Here is a 21,498-nt window from a genome sequence, read left to right as displayed (position 1 = left end):
AAGAAGCAGTTTTCACGCCTTCCTAGTCTGTATTTCACCCCCTTGTGCTGTGTTGCCTGTGTGAGGTCCGACAGCTGGAGTGCAGCTGAGGGTACAGAGTTCACTCATTTTGAAAAATATAGAAAATCTATATGTTTGACACGTGAGCTGCCAGTGCCCCCTGCTCTCCTGTGGGCTGATACGGATAGTGGTACATTACGGGACCCCTATGTATCGCCTCGTATTTGGAGCCTTTCAAACAAAACTGTTGCTTCTTTTTAGCTTTAACTACCTCACCAGATTTAAATTTTATGTCCTATTTAAGCTAGCATCCTACCTCATTTCTGCCTGTGATATGACTGTTTTGTGCATTGCAAAAGAAGTGCCTGGTGAGATAAATAGGAATGTATATCTGTAATTTCAGTTTCAAAGAAATTGGTGCTTTCCTCGGGTTAAAACTACTGCTACAGTATTTACTCAGTTTTCCAATTATAATTCTGATCTTCATGGTAGAATTTTAAATCATGTAGCTGGAAAGGCAGTTCAACATCATTTATGTTTATAGTATGCCATTTATATCTGAAAATGTGCATATAGATATTGCAATAATTCTAATAACTGCATTTTACTCTATTTTCAGTGGCAGGAAAATGTAATATTCCACCACATTGAGTTACAAAAGCTACATAGTATAATCTTACTGGGACATTTATTCAGTGCGTAAACTGTGCACTGTCAAAAATTTTTCATTGTTATTGGGAAATAAAGACTATAACAAACCTCACATGCATATATACATAACAGTTTTACATTTCCAGTGGTTAAAGCTAACATAATAAATAATTCCTTTTTTTCTATCTTTGTTAGAGGAATGATTAAAAACAAATGTAGATGATTTACATTAGTATTTGTGTCCTGCTAATTGCATAGACCTGTATCTTTCCATGGAGGTGTAACCTACATTTTTATATCTCTTTTCAGAGGCAGACTGCCACAGTAGAGGCAGCTCAGACTGTCTATGTATTATTCTAAACATTTGTTCTTTGGAGCAGACAAAGTCAGTTATGCTGAGGGAAGATCCATTTACAAATTAGCAATATAGATCTGGGTCTGAGATTTTCTAGGATAACAGAAGACCCTGGAATAGCTAAAAAAAACCCTTCCAATAACTGCATAACTGTTCTGGTTATTATTGCTGAGCAACAAATTACCCCGTGGTTTCTATGAGTCAGGAATTCAGGAGGGGTTTGATCGGGCAGTTCTCTCCTGCAGTTGCAGTCAGACAGTAGCTGGAGTCACCCACTTCCAGTGGGGTGTCTGGAATAGCCAGGAGCTGGCCAGGCATTTTTCTTTCTGCTTTCATGGTCTTAGGCGTCCTTATGCGTTCTCTCCCTGTGGACTATGTGGGCTTCCTCACAGCATGGTGGCCTGGGGGCAGCTGGATTGCTTCCATGGCAGCTCAGAGTTCTAGTGCCAGTATTCAAGGAATGAGACAGAAGCTGCCTGCTTCCTACAACCTAGCCTCAGAAATCATGCAGAGTCACGTTCACTTCATACTGTTGGTTATGACCAAATTAAAGCCTGCCCAAGTTCATGGAGAGGGGACATAACCCATCCTTCTGGAAAGAGTGTCAAGGAGGCACTGTAGGAGAGGATGTGGTATGTGTGCTTGTCGGGTGTGATAACAACCCCACTCAGCCTGTGACGCCTTCATGGAGCTGCATCCTTCTTGCTTCTGCTGGGAGAGCCCAACCTAAGTTTTGAACACAGCCAGAAATGAAAACAAACTTCTGAAGATGAGGTCATCAGGCAGTTTACTATCTTTGGCAAAAGACGAGAACACTGTGCTAATGTAAGTGCTCACACAGTATGTGAGGCAGCGCCATCTTTTAAAGGGGCTGAAATATAGTTTCAGTTATTTTTCTAGGACTGTGAGTGAGGAAAAGTTGTGGTTTTGCCACAGACATTGCACATACCCCCTCATCCTCTTCCTCCCTGCTTTCCTTCACTGTTAGAAGTTTCTTTCTCCTCTATTGATGCCAATTTCATAGCGGTGGGTAGATATAATTGTATGATATGGGTTAGACAGAATTTACTCATAGAAATATGTTTTTTGTTATTCATATGACAAGTATCGTATGATATCACTTATGTGTGGAATCTTAAAAAAATGATAAAATTCTATTTACAACCCCCAAACAGACTCATGGACGTAGAAAACAAGCTATCATTACCAAAGGGAAAAGGGTGGGGAGGGGTAAATTACAGGTTGGGGATTTCCAGACACACACTACTATATATAAAATAGGTAAACCACAAGGACCTACTGTCTAGCACAGGGAACTATATTCAATTTCTTGTAATAACATATAATGGAAAGAATCTTGGGCTGTTTTGAAATTATTATTTTGTTTAAACATTTTTAATGTATTTTTTAAAATGAAGCGTTCTGCACTTGAAAACAGTATCAGTACTCTGAGACGTTCCCTTTGTCCTGCTTCATTCGTTCATTCTTTCACTCATCAAGGCTGTAAGTACATTTGCGTGCTAGCCACTATGCTCAATACACCTGGCAAGATAAAAATGTAGGCATTGTTGACTCCTGAACTTCTCCATACTCTAAAAATCCTATTAAGACTTAAAATATATATATAGCTATATTAATTTGGACTCTTTTAAGTGCACGTGTCAGAATCTATTGCTTTGCATAGCTTGGAAAACTGGAATGGCACACCTGGATCCAGGAACCCAAACAAGGTTGTTAGGTTGTCAGTTCTCTCCTCACTCCTTCCTCTCTTGACTCTGCTCTGCCTGTGGGTTGGCCTCATCCCCACCTGCCACAGTTAGAGTTCCCAGGTGCTAAAGATGGCGGCCGACACCTTCCAGCTCTGTGGCCTCCATCCCTCCCACTCCAAACTGAAACTTTGATTGGCTCTGTTTGTGTCCTATGCCTATCCCTGGAGCCAATCCCTGTGGCCGTTGGAATGAGGTTGGAATAATCTATAAAGTGAGGGAGTGTGGGTCCTGCATGGAGAACTGTAATATGCCCCCAGTGAGGCTCAGGCCACTTCTTTCTTTCTGTTCCAGTTACTATGGCCTTGATGCCTGGCTAGCCTTCCAGCCTCTGGTCCTCTTAACTCCAGCATCCCGTACTCCATTGGCAGATTCATCTCCTTAGAACTTCTCTTTTTCATGCCACTCCTCTTGTCAAAAAGTTTCCAAGAATCCTCATTCTCCAGGATACATCCCACCTACCTTGTGTGGCATTCTGGGACCTCAACACACTGCCCAGATCTGTTCACCTGCCCAATCTCCTCTGTCTCACTTCTTCCTTCACAGAATCTCTACTCCAGTGCCATGGGTCTACTCCCTCCACACAGATAACAACATTCTACCCCCATGCACTTGCTCCCCCATTTCCCTTACATAGAAGGCCCAGTTTGCCTCCATTCCTGATCCCCACTCATCATTTGGAGACCCTCCAAAGTCCTGCGTCTCCAGGAAGCCTCACTGACCATCTCATGCCAACATGGCCATTCAGATTTTTACCCTTTCTTCAGGATAAATCCTATAATTCCATAGACACTTTCTCATAGGACCCATTTCTGCCTCTCATCATCCTGTTTGCTTTGCTCTAATTTGTATCAATTTTATTACTTCTATATATTAAAAGTCTAATGGAGGATCCACGAAGTGGCAGGAAAGGTATACAGTTATCAACCCCTGAGGGTTGTATGGACTCTGAGCAGAGCAAGCTCACACCAGAGTCCATCATGGGTTCAGTAAAAATATGAATAGATTCACAGGGGCTTTAAATTCACCTGCTGCCTCCAGACAAGCGCTGGCACCCTCCTTGTGGAAAGAGGATCTGAGTTGTATCTACAGCTCCAACCCAGGGCAAGCCCAAGATAGAGAACTAAACAGATTTTGGATCCAGAGGAGGTAGCTCAGACGGTTTTACCATAATTTCCTTTCAAAATGTGAAACAATAAAAGGCCAGGAAGGACATTTAACAAATGAAAGAGAAGACGGTGTTAACAATTCTTCATTTAAGTAGCAAACTTGGCAAACGGATGCTTTGATGGACTTAAGTGCTCCTTCAGAACATTTTCTTCTGCTATAATAATCCATTCCATTGTGTTATAATGTAATTATAATCACCACTCAGTGTCTGAAGTCAGAGCAGAAGAAAAGAAGTACTAAGAGAAAGAAGTATCTGGAAATATCTCACTTGCTGGCTTTCTGCTTTTTCAGAACTAAAAAGCAGCATCTCTTTATTCTTTGATCACTGGGGCATAGATTTACAATGCTTGTAATATGATTGTACTAGAAATGTGTACCACAGAGATGGTGCAAGTGATGTCAAACTGAGGGCTCAGCGGAGGACCCATTTGGAGAAGGGAAGTATCTCTCTGTTCAAGAGACAATTAGCAATGAGTAGAACAGATAAACCAGCCTGGGACCTCCATCGAAAGTTCAAGTTATCCTCTCTTGGGCAACACGGGGAGACCTGGAACTCTCACTCTTACCATGTTTCTGCTTTTGGGGGAGAGTAGGTGAAACGGCAGAAGCTATGGCTGCCAGGTCAGCGGCTTTCATAGACCTAGAGGGATGAGGGACCTAACGAGAGAGCAAATTCCTGACCAGCTCCACATTCTAGTGTATGCATGAAGTTCCAGGAAGAAGTTCCAGAAGAAACACAGAAGCACGTGCACTCCAAGGTTCCAGATCCATTTAGGAAGACAGGAAACGTATCTGTGGATGAGGAAGAACTGAATGTGCTTTGCAGGCTAAAATTGCCCAGAATTTGCCTGATCCTCTATTACAGTTTTCATAGGGAGTGTTTAGTCTGAGTGTTTTCTCTTGCGTAAACTTCTTGCATATATTTTCTGCAAGAATATTTGTCCCGCTTTATGGTGTTTGATAGAATTAATAATTGGGAGAATGCATGGAAGATGGCATGGAGAATGGGGCACAGCAGCAATCCATTGTAAAACAGAGTTGTTACTCTCAGGATCTAACCCAGGCAGTCCAGAAGACTTGAGTAAATTACACTCCAAGGTGACCCAGATTCCCATATCACTTACCTTGTTGGACCAAAGCATCATCCTCAACTCACATCCCTGTGCTCTTGGGAACCCTTATAGCCAAATGAAGGAAGAGGAAAGCCCTCAGGCCAGATTCCTGACGAGTTGACATTGTATGTTTGTGCCGCTCAGAGCCAACTTCCGACTTCCACTGCATCCCAGCCTCCCTCAGAGGCAGCTCTGAAGGACAGTGGTGAGCTTCCTAAGCTTCAAGCAGTATGCTTGGCTGTTCACTTCCTCGAGAGGTTATAAAGGGACTCCTGACCAGCGGCAAATGACTGGGCTGGGTGGCCAGGGGCCTGCAGTGAATAAGACTGCAATATCAGAGACAGGGAATACTGGGGAAGGAGTGGGTGGCTGTATCTACGGGCTCTTTGTGTGCACCGGAAAGCACCCCTCACAGAGGAGGGGCTTAACAACCAGGTGGACAGTAAGCTTCCTCCCATGAACATCGGCCAGTTCTGCTCTCAGCCGCTCTGGTGCCAGGGAGAGCAGTAAGGCTTCCAGGAACCTTGGAGTTGTGACTGCCACCAGCTTACTTTGGGCTTCTCAGGACAGCCTGGCAGCTGGCGAAGAAAAGAGCTACTATGTCCGAGGGGGCGTTCAGCCCTGACCAGCACATCAGCCTCATCCTCGTACCTGCACGGCCCTCAGCCACTGGCCAGATCGGACCTGAGAGGAGAGAGACATTCTAAACCAGATTTGATTGGAGTGTACAAGTAGGTCTAGACTAAGTTATCCTGGAAAATTATGATGTCTAAATTATAATTAAAAACTAGGGGCTATGCCTGAGATGATATTAAGCTTGGGAAAGAGTGAAAGCTGCAATTGGAGAAAAATAAAGCCATTTTCTGCTTGTACGTCATCTAGTTGAACCTTTTTAATAAACTAGTTATAAGCATATTGCTCAGAAACATGAAGGAAAACCCCAGAAGAATCAGCTAAAAGACAGGTTGCCCCTGGGAAGCATGATTTGGGGTTGGAGAAGAATATCTTTTCATTAGGAGTTTTGCTCATATGGTTTTTTAAACTGTGTGCATCTGAGACTTTGATAAACATAACATTTTATTTAAATAAAGCAAATATTCTTATGTGGAAAGGAATAGTGGGGAGAAAGATTGACTTAGAAACCCAGAATGGACCTGTTCTTAAAAGTACAGGGCATAATTTTGAGTTAAAAGCCCTTGGAATCTTCTAGTCCAGGTTTCTTAATCTGGAATGTGTGGTTAGGGAATCCGTGGATGAGGGTCCAGGGATCTGTGAATATCCTTGAAGATTTTCTATTCAAAATGTGTATGTGTACATTTTAGGGGAGTGGAGGGGATACTTAACTTTCGCTGGATTCTTAAAATCCCCCCCACCAAATAAATAAGAACTACAAAAGAACCTAAACATTTGCAAAGGAGCGTGCATGTTTGGTAATAGTGAGTGAATCTACGCTGCACCATATTGTTTATAGTAACTCCACTCAAGGGGTCGGCGGGATTGGGTGTGAGTCAACGAGGGCTTTTATTTTATCCATATTGTTTGGATTTTTTAGATAATAGGAATATATTAGGCATTTTTTTTATGTGTAAGAACTTTTGAACTATTGATTTAATTGGTTCTTCTCATATTACAGTTGAGAAAATGAATTCCAGAGATGTGGCCTGATTGTCCAAGTCACACACATGTGCAGAGGCGAGACAGAAAGCAAGTCTGCTCCATCCCACCCTCCCGTTCATTACAGTGCCCTGGTGGCATTCAGAACTGGTTTCAAGAGATCTCTACTACCTTCTGGGTTAATCCCTTTGCCAAACAAACTGTAAACTGTTAAGTCATATTGTATTTGCACATACACATACAGTTATACAAACCAAACAGTTTTACAAATGTTACAACAATACCACCACCGTTCCTTACATATGGTTAGAAGGAGGTAGTAAGAAAAATTGATTTACACAAGATTTCTGTGTCAGAGTCAGATTCCAGAGGTTTTGGTTTTTGAAGTCTTGCTTTTCTGCTAGATCTCACTGCCTGATCAGTATGAGCAGCAGGTCTAAGATGTACCCGGTGAGGATCACAAAATACTAGGGGGCTGCGCTCCCTGAGTAATAAAGCGTAGGGACTTGAGTCACACTGCCAGGTTTGAATCTTTTTTTTTACACTTACCTGCTGTGTGACTTGTGCCAAGTTGCTCAACCTGCCCGAGTCTCCATTTTCTCTTCTGTAAAATGGGAATAATAACAATACCAGCTTCTAGGATTGTTGTAATAATATGTGTAAAAGCACTTAGCACTGCATCTGGTGTAAGTCAGTGTTAGCTGTTATTCTTACCAGATGATTCTCAAAGGGGGGTCTCCTTTTCAGGTGCAGAGCAGCTTAGACAAAAGCAGGATGTCCGGAAACACCTACTCAGACAAGGTGTCAGGCTGTGTGTCCCCAGCTGAAGGCAAGACGTCCAAGAGGGACGTTTCAGGGAGAAGTCCCTCACTGCTCGCCCTTTCCCATTGTGCCAGTTCCCCTTGTGGGCAGATTTCTTATCCCCCACACTCACTTTATTATTTCACAGGTTGGGAGCAGGTAAAACATATGCTGAGCCCCTGAAGAGTAGGTATGTGGAAGAGGAAAACCTTAAGTCTCTTCCAATCACCACCAACAATTCTACACTTATTAGAGGGCACATTCCAAAAACTTCCAACACTGTCAGCCTCTCCATGGTGATGACATGGCGCAGGGGTGCTTCCTAGCACAGGGACAGCTTCTACTTCCAGGGGCCTGAGGATGAGCAGGTGTGCCTGTAAAACTGGAAATTCCTGGGCTACGTCCCTTGAAACTTTGATTTGGTAATCCAGCATGGCTTTTGCTAGCTGAGTTTCCCAGTGTGCCCCTGACCACCTGCTTCAGAACCAGCTGTGAGTTTGTTGAAAAGCGTAGCTTCCTGGATGATTCTGACAAACATTAAAGTACGGAAACCACCTGAAAGGACTTTTGGAAACTTGGCCTCTTCTGCGGCAAATCAAGTAGGCAGTAAGGTTATGAGGGATTCGTGGTGTTGTAGCAACCTAGGTGCAGAGCGACCATGGTGATTGATCCACGCCCTTAACCAGTAGGGATCTACCCTCAGAAAATTACCCACCTGTCTGTTTTTCTCTGTTGGATCCTAACTTAGCAACTCAGAGTTGGAATCTTCCTTCTCTTCTTGAACAATCAGGTGGCTGCCAAGAGTTTTTTATGGTGTTGATTTATCAAATGTCACATCAGTCTAGGATGAGCCCAGTCAAGAATCCTTGGTATCTATTGATAACTGTAGTTAAGAAGAGCTCATGAAAATTTCAATGCTTGCCTAATGCAAGTGGAGGGTAACACTTTTATGATGCAATAAACTCTCATTCCCCAGCAAGGCAGGTCAGGTTGTGTGAGTGCTAGCGGATCCCCGCAGTGATCAAATGTGTACTGTTTAACATTTTGAATAAAATTACCATAGTGGAAACCTTTTTGCAGAGACTAATGAGACTTTAAGTGAGATCAACCAGGAGGCAGATCCAATTGCTCACATAAAAGCTCTCTGGTTGAAAAACAGACTGCTCAGTGAGACAAAGACCAACAACCCAACAGAAGAATGGGCAAAGTCCCTGAAAAATGCTCACCGTCACTCATAATGAAAGAAATGCAAACTCCAGCAGACCACTTTTCACCCCTTGGATCGGTAATGATCGAGAAGTGTAACAGGCAAGAGGCCTAGACGTTGCTGCTGAGAATGTAAGTTAAAAGAAAATTTTTGAAGGGAACCCTGAAACAAAATAGATTCAGTGATTATACTTTTAGGAATTATTTTTCCTCTTAGAATTTATGTACAGTGATAATTGTTGTAGCATTGTTTATAATAGCAAATGATTAGAAACAATCTAAATGACCATCAATAGGTAAATATTATTAAAATATTAAATTTGAATAAAAGTTAAGTAAATTTAAATAAATATTAAATAAAAGTTAATTAAAAATATTTTAAAATACTAGTTAAATACATTTTTGTATTTCCATGCAATAGAACACTATTTACGCCACTAGAAACAAAGAGCCACATCTAAACAAATTAATACAGAAGAAATTCCAAGATCTGTGGTTAAGTGGTAAACCAACCAGTTACCATTTATGTTGCAGGCACTGTTCTAAATCCTCCACATCAATTAATTAATTTAATCATTAAATCATAAGACGTAGGCACTGTTAATATCACAGTTCCAGTGATGAGGTAACTAAGACCTAGAGAGATTAAGTAACTTGCCCAAAGTCACACAGCTATCATATAACAGAGTCAGGATTCAAACCCCAACTCTAGAGTCTAGAGCCTGTTCTCTTCATCATTATGCTGGAGTGTGTAGAGTGCACTTCCATCAGTGTAAAAAAACCGTTTGCCTCTATGCATGCACACACATCATACACACATATGCAGAGACTCTCTCCCAAAGGACTAATGTGAGCACAATAATTGGGGTTGCCTTTGCCGTGATGAATGAGTGCCTGAGGGTCACTGGGAGGGAGACATCTGAATTGTGTTTTGCTCTTCAGATTTTTTATTTGGGCATATATGATCTTCCTCTACCCACCAGCCCTTCACTGAGAAACAGACAAATGATCAGATAGCAACAGTAAAAACAGACCACAGCCTGTGCTACATAGGTCATGGAAATCGTGGAAATCTAAGGCGAGCTGGAGTGAACAAGGGACTCTCTTCAGGGACTGAAGAACTGAATCTCCACACACTTTCTCCACACACTTGAAATCCTGCTTTTTTAAAATAAGGAATTTGACAGAAAGAGATCAAATTGTGTTTGCCACAGACTGTGGACAGTTGGAGGACCCTGATTTTATCTGCTTGGTTTTTCCCCAGTGAGAGAGTAAATCTTCCTTGAGACTGTTATTTCCAAGCATAGAACATTTTCCTGATAGTGTTCGTCAGGTGGAGCCCGGATTCAGTATGGAAATCCCAGAGAGTGATCTAATGCAGGTCCAAGGACATATATGGGGAGTGTAAGAGGCCAATGTAGGGTGGTTTTGAAAGCTCTGAATCTGTCCAGTGTCTGTTTCACCCATTTGAAACTTAGTTACTTGCACAAACAGAAATGCTATATGGCCAAGATGTAGGATGAAATAAGCCATTTCCCTAAGTAAATGCAACCTAGGATGGAGTTTGCACGACTATTCAAAGGAAATTGTAGGATAAACTAGATGACAATTCAGTAGTCATTGGGAAGGAAGAGCTGCTTATTTCAAACCCACTGAGGAGTGAGGAGTGAAAGCTCTCTTTGGCCTCAGACACCAACACTGAGGCTGTCAGCTTCCTCCCAGGTGTACATGCAGCTCTCTTGTGTGTTTTCATGTGAACTGCAAGAAAAGGAATCACCTTGGGTGCCCTCCCCCAACCCCATCAGCAGGTGTGACCCCTGCCCTCCCCCTGAAATTCTAGGCTATATCTGAAGCCTCTGGGTCCCTAAGGAGAAGAAAATTCGGAAAACCCAAAGGAGGCCTGGACTGGTTTGTTTGATTCCAACAAAGGAGTGAAACATTCTGGAAACTTCACTTATCTACAGGATGATCTGGAAGACCTTTTCAGAGCAAACTCTCAAAGATAAGTAGAAACTTCTTGGTGACCCATGGAGTCCCCTAAAGGCACAAGTCCACTGGATTTGCCCTGTTGGAATCCACTCAAGGGAACATGGACTATAAATACCCAAGAGATTGGCCTTGCCCGTTGGCACCTGCCCACCACCTGCCCACCTGTGAGCGAATCTCTGTGCATTTGCATGGACAGCCTGCTAACTGTTGCTCTAGATCTCCCATCAGCCAGTTGCTCACCTAACCTATTCCAATTTCTACCTCTCATCTCTGGCCTAGGTTCCATTTCTCTGAAGCTGCCATAGTGCATTCTTAGTAACTCCATTTGCAACTGACCATATCTAAAATTGACAGGTAGCATCTTGTGGTGGTGAAGTGAACATAGACTCTGGAGTCATATGCTTGGATTTAAATCTTGGGTCTACCACGCTAGATGACCTAGGGCCAGTTTCTTCACATTTCTTCACTGCCTCAGTTTCTTTATCTGTAAAATGGAGATACCTATCACAGGATTGATTTAAGAATGTATATAAGATAATCTGTGTACCTGACAGCACCTTTTCATTTTGGGTTTACATGAAGAGGAAGTAAAGCATAAGTAAAATGTTTCAAGCAGGAGGAAGACATTCTTGGTCCAAAGATTTAACACTGGCTTCGATTACTAAGAGAAGTCATGGAATTTAACTGAAAATAGAATTCTTGTCTTGAGATAGTTCATGTGTTCTTACTTGGTGGAAGTCAATGGAGTGAATGACCTCTCACCATTCCTTCTAGATTCTCTTCTGACTCTTGATGCAGAGGCTGCACTGTGGGGTTAGAGGAAACCTGAAGTCCTGCTATGTAAGCAGTGGGAAGCCAGAAGTTCTAAGAGTTAATCTCCCAAATGTGCCATTTAACTGTCGGCTAAAGGGTAGGTACAAGACAGCTTGAGAGCCACATCCCTCTTCTGCTCCGTCCTTATGTTTCTGTTGCACAAATGCAGCAAAATGAGTAGCAATATTTTCATTGAAAATATGCCTCATGCAAATCAGTTTGGTAAATATGGAATTTAGCCTTTATAAAAGAGCACCTGTTCCCCCTCCCATCCCTCCATTTAATGTTTGCATTCAGATGTGCTCTGCTCTGGTGTGAGCCTAGTTCCAGATACTATTACAAGAACAGACTTGCTGGTTTTGAATCCAGCCAAACACACACCCCTCTTTTCCAAGAAAAAAAATTTTAAAAATTAGAGGCACCCGCATGTTGGTTTTCGAGGGGGCCCTGAGGAATATTCCCATAGCGGTGAAGTATATTGACATTTTGAAAACAAGAGAACCATTCCAAGTTGATCTGGACTCCCGAGGCTGAGGAGAGGCCGGGGGGCAGACATGAGGGTCGGTCCTGGTCTGCCTGAGGACCAGAACAGGCAGCACCTCCAGTCCCCCTCCGGGGTGTGGTGACGCTTGGGTTAACGGCTCTCCTCTACTGAGGAGCTGGGATTTTTAACTCAGTTGTGGTTTGGTCTGGGTGGTTTCCTTTTTCCCTCACCATCAGAGAGATTTTTTAAAATCACAAACAGAACCTGGGGAGAGGAGGCCCAATTTGACACCTTTGAACCTCGATGGGGCCACTTTATAGACTCAGATTTAGAGGGATTGTTGGGTGGGGATTTGCGGCACAGGAGAGCCTTTCAGTGCCTTTCAGAGAGGGACACAGAATCAGAGTTTCCTGAAATGGTGTTTTTTGTGTGAGACCTGTCAATAGAAATATCAAACTGTGAATATACAATTGAACTTTATTATCCCTTTTGATTTTGTAACTACATAGGTATGACAGACAGAGGCCGATTTGAAAAGAAACTCACAATTGCCAGCGTGTCCCTTGTATGAATCCCACGGCTGGAAGTTTTTCTGTAAATCGGCGTCTTCAGGTAGGGGCTGTGGAGGTGCCTCCCACTGGCTCTTGAGGTATGTTTTAATTAAGGAACATGAAATCCCTTCCCTTTCCGTTACAGAGTGGAAGTGCCCTTGCGTTCTGAAATGCGGCTCCAGAGAGGCATTATGGGGCTTCATATTCTCTCTGCACAACTTTCATTTCAAACATTCTTACTTTGTGAGCCAAAGGGCTTTTTTTTTTTCTTCTTTTCTTTTTTTTTCTTTCTGCTTATCCCTGAAATGGACTCAACCTGGAATTCAAGAGTCCAGCTGTGCTCTTTCTGCCTCTGACATCGTTAGAAAACCAGAAGGTGGGAGCTGGTCTTCAAACAGTTGTCCTCAAAATGAAAATCTTGCCCCACTGAGGGATTCAGAGAGTTGGGGCCACGGCCTCCCCTCACCTGCAGTATCAAGAGTCAGACCAACAGACCGTACTCTTCCTGGTGCTGTCAGCTGCTTAAAGTCATGGGCAGTACAGCTCCTGACACAGCTCAGGCTTGACGTTAGGTGTCTCAGTCTTTCCTTCCCGGAGCCTACCTCTTGGTCAAAGAGAGGATTTCACAGACTCTTTCTGAATGAAGTTGCTACTCAGGATGCTTTCATTTTAATCCATATGTGCAAAAATTGCTAGAAGTTACATGGATTGGTAAAGTGAGGAGCACCCTGGCTGAGGATCACAAAAACCAAGGCCAAGGTAATTAGTGAGACCTGAAACCAGGCATTTGATCTATTTCTGTACATACTATGGAAGGCTGGACCAGATAACCTGTGAAATGTCCTTTAGGTTCCAAGACTCTACAACTGCAGCGACTTCAGTTAGATGTTGAGGAATTGGGGAGATACAGAGAAGGCAGCAAATATAACCACTGTCAAGGATGCCCTCCAAAATGGCTACAGATCTGCCTCTAGAAGGGAGGAGAGGGGAGCAGGATTGAGGAGACGGACAAAGAAAAATGTAGCTTTATCTTCAATTTCTTTCTTTCTAAAAATTTGTTATTTTAAATTTGTAAATTTAAACAATTTAAAAATTGTTTAAAATCTCATATTAACTGTGCAATTAAAAATTAATTTGAAATCCAGAAAAAGGCTAAACAAAGTTAGAATTACTTTTTATTAAATTTATTGATAAAATTAAGGCCAAAATGCTGCCATCGCCCCTCCCTCCAGCAAGCTGCAAAGCAATGTGCCCACAGTTACAACTATTCTGTATATTTTATACAAGCATATGTATGGATGTAAGTGTGCAGAAAAAGTTATGCAAGTGCACATACCTAGATGGTCGCAGTGGTTACCTCGGAGGGCGGGAGGTGTGGGTTGGATAATGAAGGCTAAAGATAATTTTAGACTTATCTGCAATGCTTTAAGGTTTTATAGGGCAGCTGTATTCTTGTATTTCTTATCTAATGAAATCATACTACATATGAGGTTTTATGGCAAAACGTATGTATATATGTGTACATATATAGGGATAAGCACACACATTTCACACCCAGCCTTTGCCCAAAATAAGAACCTGCAGTATAATTGGAGCCATTTCAAACATGTAAACACTCAACCACTGGAGAATAATCCTTAAGCAAGCTATCAGCCAGCTCAGCTCACCTCCTCCAGGAAGCCTTCCCTCACATTGACCTTGCCCTTCTTGCATGCCTACCTTCCACATCACCTCGTTCCTCACCACACCTCTTCTCTCTCCCAGCCTCTCTTTAGGTCCAGCCTGAAACAGACACTGTCCCAACATTTTGTTCACAGTGTCTACCTCAGAGTTACAATCCTGAGTGCCTTACACCACTTGCTTTTCCTCTCACTACTCCGCTCACTCCAGCTCTCCGGGAGTGCCTCCCCCACTTCCCTACCCTAAGCATGCCCCGAAGAGCCTGCTAACGTGCTAAGTCTGAGTCGGCCTCCTAAGTGAGGACACCAAACACCCCTACTGGTAACCAGCACCGTGGAGGATGCTTAACACTGCGTACGGTTGGCAAATACTACTCTGAGATCTGATATGGCCCTCATATCACATTGAAAAGAGAAAGAAAACACATTTCTCTCCCATGTGGGATGTACTAAAAATGGCTCAGACTCTCCTACACTCATAGATCCAGAAAGGAAACAGCTTGGCATGATGCATCAAAAACCTTTAAAATGCTCATAGCCTTTCACCCAGCAGTGCCACTTCTAGGCATCCTGATGAAAAGAATCAGAAACGAAGACAAAGATTTGTGAATAGATAGTCATCACGCAGTTGTTCATGGTTAAGTATGAAAATAGTTAAATGGAGTGTGGTTCTTCCACACAGTGGTACTGCGTAGCCATCCAAAAAAAGGAAGGGGGATTGTTAAGTGCGTGGTTGTGCCTCGAGCTACTTATTAAGGAAGTAATCAGAAATCAAAACTGATCATAATCTTTCTATAACCAAAAAAAAAAAAAAAAAAAAAAGGCAGAGAAAAAAGGCTGAAAGTATATAAGGGAAGGGAAAGATGATCAAAAAGAGAGGTCCTAAAGTGAGGTGCATGAGAAACACAGAGTTAATGGACAGAAATCAGCCTTCAGCCCTTGGCATTGTAGCCCATCAGTACCAGTAATAAAAAAAAAAAATCTGAGCAGATAATTTGGCTGACGATGTGGGAGGCAGAACATCACACAGCTGTTTTACCCACAGCTGTATGGCTTCACAGTGTTGACAGTTTGAAAAAAGAGAAAGATAAATAGGAAATAAAACTTTGTCTTGGGCTGAAAAATGAGCAAATGAACGTGACCCTCATAGGGAGCCTTGGTTTGATTAGTAGAAGCTACTGATTTAACTTGGATTTCAGACCTCTAATTTCTATCTTTTAATGAAGTTTCCATTATTTGCAGTTTTTCTCCCCGCTCCCCAGGGATTATTTTTTTAAATCAATATTTATTTCTGTATGTTTTGTTTCTTGCTTTTAAAAATCCCCATAAACAAAATCACTCTAATATATTTCCCTTTCAAGATTCCATACCCCCTACCCAAACTATCGTCTTCTCATACCACGTGGTAAATGTAAATGGTAAGTAAATTCTTTGTATTGTTGGAAATCTAAGCCGATGTACACAGGAAAAGTGGAGTGGTGCGTGATGTAATTATTGAATGAACTTCAGCTGGGTAGACAGTCTGTCTCACTGATACCACAAGATGTTTTTTCCTCAATAGCTGTCCTTCTTTTGTGTGTGTCGCCAAAAATATGTGAATGACAGTCTCAACGGTCCCTTTCGCTTTGGCTGAAATCATCTTATTACTGCTACTTAGGTCAGATGTCAAGTAATTAAGAGAATGATATTAACACATCAATTCTGAGAAGTCTCTGTTTTATAAAAGCATCTATTTTAGAACTCTTGCAGGTGGCTACAGCTCACAAAACCTGTCAGATGTACTGGATGCAAAAAGGTTCAAGGGCTTTGCTTGTGTTTTTCAAATGTTATCTAAGGAATCTTTTCACAAATCCCTGCTATTGTTCGACATAATTTTTGTGGCTCTTGGGGACTTAAATGCAACTGAACAATTTTAAAGAAACCAAAATATGACAAAGGAAATAATAGCCCCCTATTATAAAGCATTCTCTTCTTTTTCTTTCCTTCCCTCCTCCACCTTTCAGCCACTGCCCTGGGCTGGCTGATGCAACTTATGTCTGAGAATGCTTGAAATTTTAGGGTTTTGACTGCACTTGTTTGATAGAATATCTGAAGCACCATGCACATATTAGGTTACCAAAAATTAGGGGGCTTTTCTTTAAGAACATGAAGATACTGAAAAGCAATGTCTGGCTACTGGGTCAGGCTCATTTGATTGGTTTAATACCAACTTAATAGTAATTATAATCTTCATAGAGTGGGATGCCCAGTGAACCTGACAGCACTCTATGCTCGGCCAGGGAAAACTACTTTAAATAATTTCGACCCTTGAAATTACTTGTGAATTTCAAAAAGGCAGACAGAAATACATCTGTTTCTCAATTTTACTTTGTTATTTTCCTCTTCTTCATCTCCCAAAGCCTTCCCATTACTTAAAAAAAAAAAAAAAAAAAAAACTTCCTGTGTTCCTCTATTTTCTCATCCTGTATGTGATAATAATGATGGTGACAGTTGATATTTATTAAGTAATTACTATATGCGGGGCATGGAACTAAGCACTTTACACATATTAATTCATTTAAAACTCACAACAGCCCTCTGAGGTCAGTACTGCTGTTATTTCCATTTTCCAGATGAGGACATTTGCCCAAGGTCCACAACTAATAAGTGGCAGAGCCAGGTTCAGGACCCAAGGTTTCGACTCCTGACATTGTGCTCTTAAGTGCTATGATGAATCATAAATACACCTTTTCCACCCTGGGAGATAGTGATCTGTTTTCATGCTTACACAAACCGTAATTCGTTTGCATAAAAAATAAAGGAGAATTTCCTGCCATACCTATTAAATTCAGCTGTTCTTGATTTGTAGGATTTGACACAATAGACACACAATACCAGCTGTATATCTCACTTAACTGTAGCTTTAATAGCATAACATTTCTGTAGTTAGCCTGAAGTGTTTTTTCATTGGTTTATTCATTTATTTCTTTAGAATTCCTTGACTTGACTTGCCTCTAACCTTCATTCATTTCACAGTAGAGCCAGTGAACTCTCATTTTTAAATGAAACCAAAGAAAAGCAGCCTTATGAGATCTTCATAGGGTAAAAAAAGACATTTCTCCCAGCAACTAAAGCTCATCTAAGAAGTGTGTTCCAGGGAGAATGAGTTGAGGAAAACAGTGTTTTCCTCCAATATCCCCTAGTACCACCACAACCAGCATCCAAGATTTGAGAAGGAAAGGCTATCAATAGAGAGACAAATGGGGACTCTCTCCAGTTCTAGCAACTGGAATATCACAAGACAGGCAAGAAGTGAGTGAAACCCAAACTAGCAATAGTCCAGTCTTGGAGGCTGGTGGAGATTAAGGCCTGATGCTAAAACAGTATCCAAAGTGAAAAATGGAATTTGGAGCAGTCAGGGCAAAACCCCAAGTCAGCTTAGCAGCAGGACAAGGAGTCAATACTGAGCAGGTGTTGATACAAAAAAGAGAGTTTGTGGACAAATCTGGGAACAAAGGCTGCAGGGAGTTGACAGTGAGTCTAGGTCATGACATGAAGGTGAGGAAGCCACGATTCTCCATCACCTCTCAAAGACCACAATGCCTGAAGCAGCACCTCTTCTGAGGTCCCACGGTCTTTCTCTCTATGTTGTCTCCTTCGAGTCACGAAGCTCAATCTGCTGACTCTAGTGGATGGTCCAGATCTTATTTTTTTTAAAAAAGAAAAGAAAGAAAGAAATGTTTGTGAATGTAAAAAACAATTATCAAATGGGGATAATTTCTTCAATGAGTACTGGTTTTAATCTGTACAACATCCAAGACCACTTTGGAAAACTAACTCATATGTGTTATAAACAATTGTGTGCCAAATCATTGCATACTTTAAGTAAATCTTAATTTTACTTTTTAAAGAAAGAACTTATATTGAAAAATTGAGCTTTTGCCAATTTGTTTTTCCCATGAGAATAGCCATTAGAGAAGGATGGTAAAAGTGGAGAGCTTCACATTTATAAATTTCTATGTCTAGGGTTTGCAAGGACTCTGAGGATGGTCATTCTGTCGGCTCTGGGTGACACTGGTTCATCCTCGATAGAAACCACAGCTGGGTAAAGCTGTGGTCGTGCATACACAGAAAGAGGCAGAGCCATGGCTTCCAAATAAATTAGGAGCCTTCCAGTTCAGAAAGTCATGACCTCAGGACAAAACCAAATTCAAAACTGAGACAAATGGCCAGGGCTCAGGAGTAGGCTTTGGTGGCAGGCTTGAAGAGTTACTTGTCATCCCAGAACAAAGATGGGTGCCTTAGAAATACCAATTCAACCTCTGGCAAAGCTCCTTCACACCTCCGGCCCATTTGCTTCTTGTTTTGACCATAAAAGTGATAGTTATTAACTGGCCAATTACGCAAATTAGCCTTCATTCCAGACCTATTCCTTCACCCTCAACACAGCACATCAGATGAATAGTCTATGAAGTTCGTTATTTGGTTTCCCACAGAGACCAACAGAATCCCTAATTCTGCTGATATTTGACCAAAATTACCACAACTACCTCACTTCTTGCGGAAATTAGAGTTAATGGTTTCCCGTTCTCTTGAGAAGGAAGCATTGTAATAACTATAAATATTATCTTCATAAAATATGACTTATAAGGTGAAGTTTGCAGGGAAGGCTCACAGTTTCTTATTATTTGGTGCTATAGAACTGCACAAGTTATAGACAAAATGCCACCAACTGAACTGGGGTTGTAGCTGGACTTCCTGTGAAATAGAGCACAAAGTTTCAGAACTGTAGCACACACTCCTATCAAGTATGCCTTTTATCTTAAAGAAGACTTTATTAAAGAAGCAGCATAGATGTTCATGTCTAATTTCAATGGTGGAATATGCCATGTAGCATGAGACTTAAATGAATCTAGATACCTGGGGTCAGTGTGACACATTTAAATATTAGCCTTTTATGTACTGGAAATTAACACAACATTGTAAAATCGACTGTACTTCAATTGAAAAGAGAAAAAAAGTCACACAATAAAATATTTTAAAATTGAAAACAGACAAATACATACAAACATATTAGGCTCTTAGATTTAGACCAATCTCCTTCAAGGACTTATAATGTAACCTCCTCAATTTAAAGTTAAGAAAATAGAGACTTGGGCATGGTAGGTGGCTTGCCCAAGGTTGCACATCTACTTAGAAAGAAAACTAGGCAGAGCTCAGGTTTTCTCCACATTAAACTCAGAGTCTTGGTTTCCTCATGTTTAAGATAGAAAGCTGAGGTAGGTAATCCCCAGGGAGATCCCTCCCAGCTCTCAGATGCTCTGATTTTCCCAGACCTGAGCAAGCCTTCACACCAGCATCAGATGCCATCGAGGCTCCCCAACAGCTCTGACTTGGGGAGACACAGCAGCTTCAGCCTCAAAACCTTTACCTCATAGCCTAGGCCGGTCCTTTACAACTCTTCAAGAGTACAAATCCCTCACCACAGTCATTTCAACATTGAGTAAAGATCTTTGTCTCCATCCCATTTACTCAGTCAAGTTCCCCTTCTTGTTCAAATCCTTTCTCTTGGTAAGGAAAGCTTGCCCTTTGGCTGCAAATCTGCATCTAATCCCTCGGACCCCAGCTCAGAGTGCCCTGGCATCCCAGCCTGTCCCCCAAATACCAGTACTCATGTTCCTCCCAACCCAGTTGAGTGCCTTGGAGGGACCCTAGGGTCAGAGATGGCTACAAAATTTGCAGGTCCAAGTGCAACTTAAAACCCAGGGTTCCTTGTCCAAAATTTTTACAGTCCAGTTCAAAATAAAAATGATGTTAAAGATGCTAAAATAGAAAGCTTTTTCCATTTCTTCTACAGCCTCTTTCTCTCGATTTGTTATGGTGTTTTGTCACTCTAAGGAAAGAAAAATTAAAATTTCAAATTATTGACGTGAACTTTACTGTTCATCTTATATTGTGCGTTTCCACTTTTAAATGCAAATAAGAACATTTAACTTGTATGTGAAATCATTGAAATGACACAATTTGTATTTCCTAGCTCATACATGCATATGTATTTCATTCTTATCAGAGTGGTGGAAATGCTGCAAGAAACTACCTCAACGCTTTTTATTTTGCTTCTTGCTTGATACGATCACATTCTACCAGTGCTTTCCATCTTCAGCTTACAAAATGGGTAAGGGAAAACTGAAAGGAAAAAGAGTTATATGTTCCCCTGTCTTTCTCTTTCCTTCGCTGTCATCATGTTTAGCCCAAGTGGTTGTCTAATACAGGGAAGTAACATGGGTAAGATAGAATACCACAGTGTTCCTTGGTGTTTCTAGGACATCATTTCCTTCTTTCTCTGTTGGCAGCAAGTTCCTTTTTTTTTTTTAATTAAAGTTTAGTTGATTTTACAATGTTGTGTTAATTTCTGGTGTACAGCATATTGATTCAGTTACACACACACACACATATATATATACATACACACACACATATATATATTCCTTTTCATATTCTTTTTCATTATAGGCCATTACAAGTATTGAATATAGTTCCCCATGCTATATAGTAGGACCTTGTTGTTTATCTATTTTATATATAGTAGTTAGTATCTGGAAATCTGGAAGTCCCAATTATCCCTCCCCACCCCCTTTCCCCTTTAGTAACCATAAGTTTGTTTCCTATGTCTGTGTCTGCCTCTGTTTTGTAAATAAGTTCATTTGTATCCTTTTTTCCCATGATTCCACATATGAGTGATATCATGTGGTATTTTTCTTTCTTTCTGGCTTACTTCACCTAATACGACAATTTCCAGGTCCATACATGTTGCTTTTGGAAGCAGATTCTGATTCAAATAGGAAGTGTAGTGTCTTAGGGATGTCAGCACCGCCATTTACTCAGCCATGGATGTCACTCTCTTCCTTTGTAGTCTTTTGAGTCTCATGGAACTCCTCTGTCCCATGGGTCACAGGAATGCTCTGTGTGAATAGGGCATCAGTGAACAGTGGACATGTATATTGCAGCATCTTCTCTGCTCACGCACATGCTCCACTGTCCCACTGAACTTCACTTACAGAACACAAGCCCAATGATAGAACTATTAAGAATTTGAAGATGGCAACAGCAGAGCATTACACCAAGCGTGGGACCCTTCTGAGTTGGGGGTCCTGTACAGACGGTGCATTCATGAAGCTGGCCCACCCTGGGGTACTTGCTCTTGTGCAAGTAGGAAATCATCTAGTGGCCTCTTGAAATGTAGGGACCTACACCATTGTGACTAGAAGTGTAGTAGACAAAGACCCTTCAGTACAGGGACAACAGGAACCCTGCACATACAAGGGGAC

At 41.6% G+C, this 21,498-nt stretch overlaps 1 long non-coding RNA gene across 1 annotated transcript in view; it reads left to right on the top strand.

Moving 5' to 3' along the window:
* LOC141577715 (uncharacterized) overlaps positions 1-19,961 on the top strand; it is a 63,773-nt gene extending 43,812 nt beyond the window's left edge. The window contains exons 2-3 of the long non-coding RNA XR_012507040.1: positions 11,439-11,574; positions 12,471-19,961. This is a non-coding gene — a long non-coding RNA (uncharacterized LOC141577715). The remainder of the gene's footprint in view (positions 1-11,438; positions 11,575-12,470) is intronic.
* The last annotated feature ends 1,537 nt before the right edge of the window (positions 19,962-21,498 follow it).

This window comes from Camelus bactrianus, chromosome 5 (genome assembly GCF_048773025.1).
Source record: "Camelus bactrianus isolate YW-2024 breed Bactrian camel chromosome 5, ASM4877302v1, whole genome shotgun sequence".
NCBI classification, from domain to species: Eukaryota; Metazoa; Chordata; class Mammalia; order Artiodactyla; family Camelidae; genus Camelus; species Camelus bactrianus.
The sequence above is the reverse complement of the archived record's forward strand: the minus strand, read 5'-3'. Positions and strand labels throughout refer to the sequence as shown.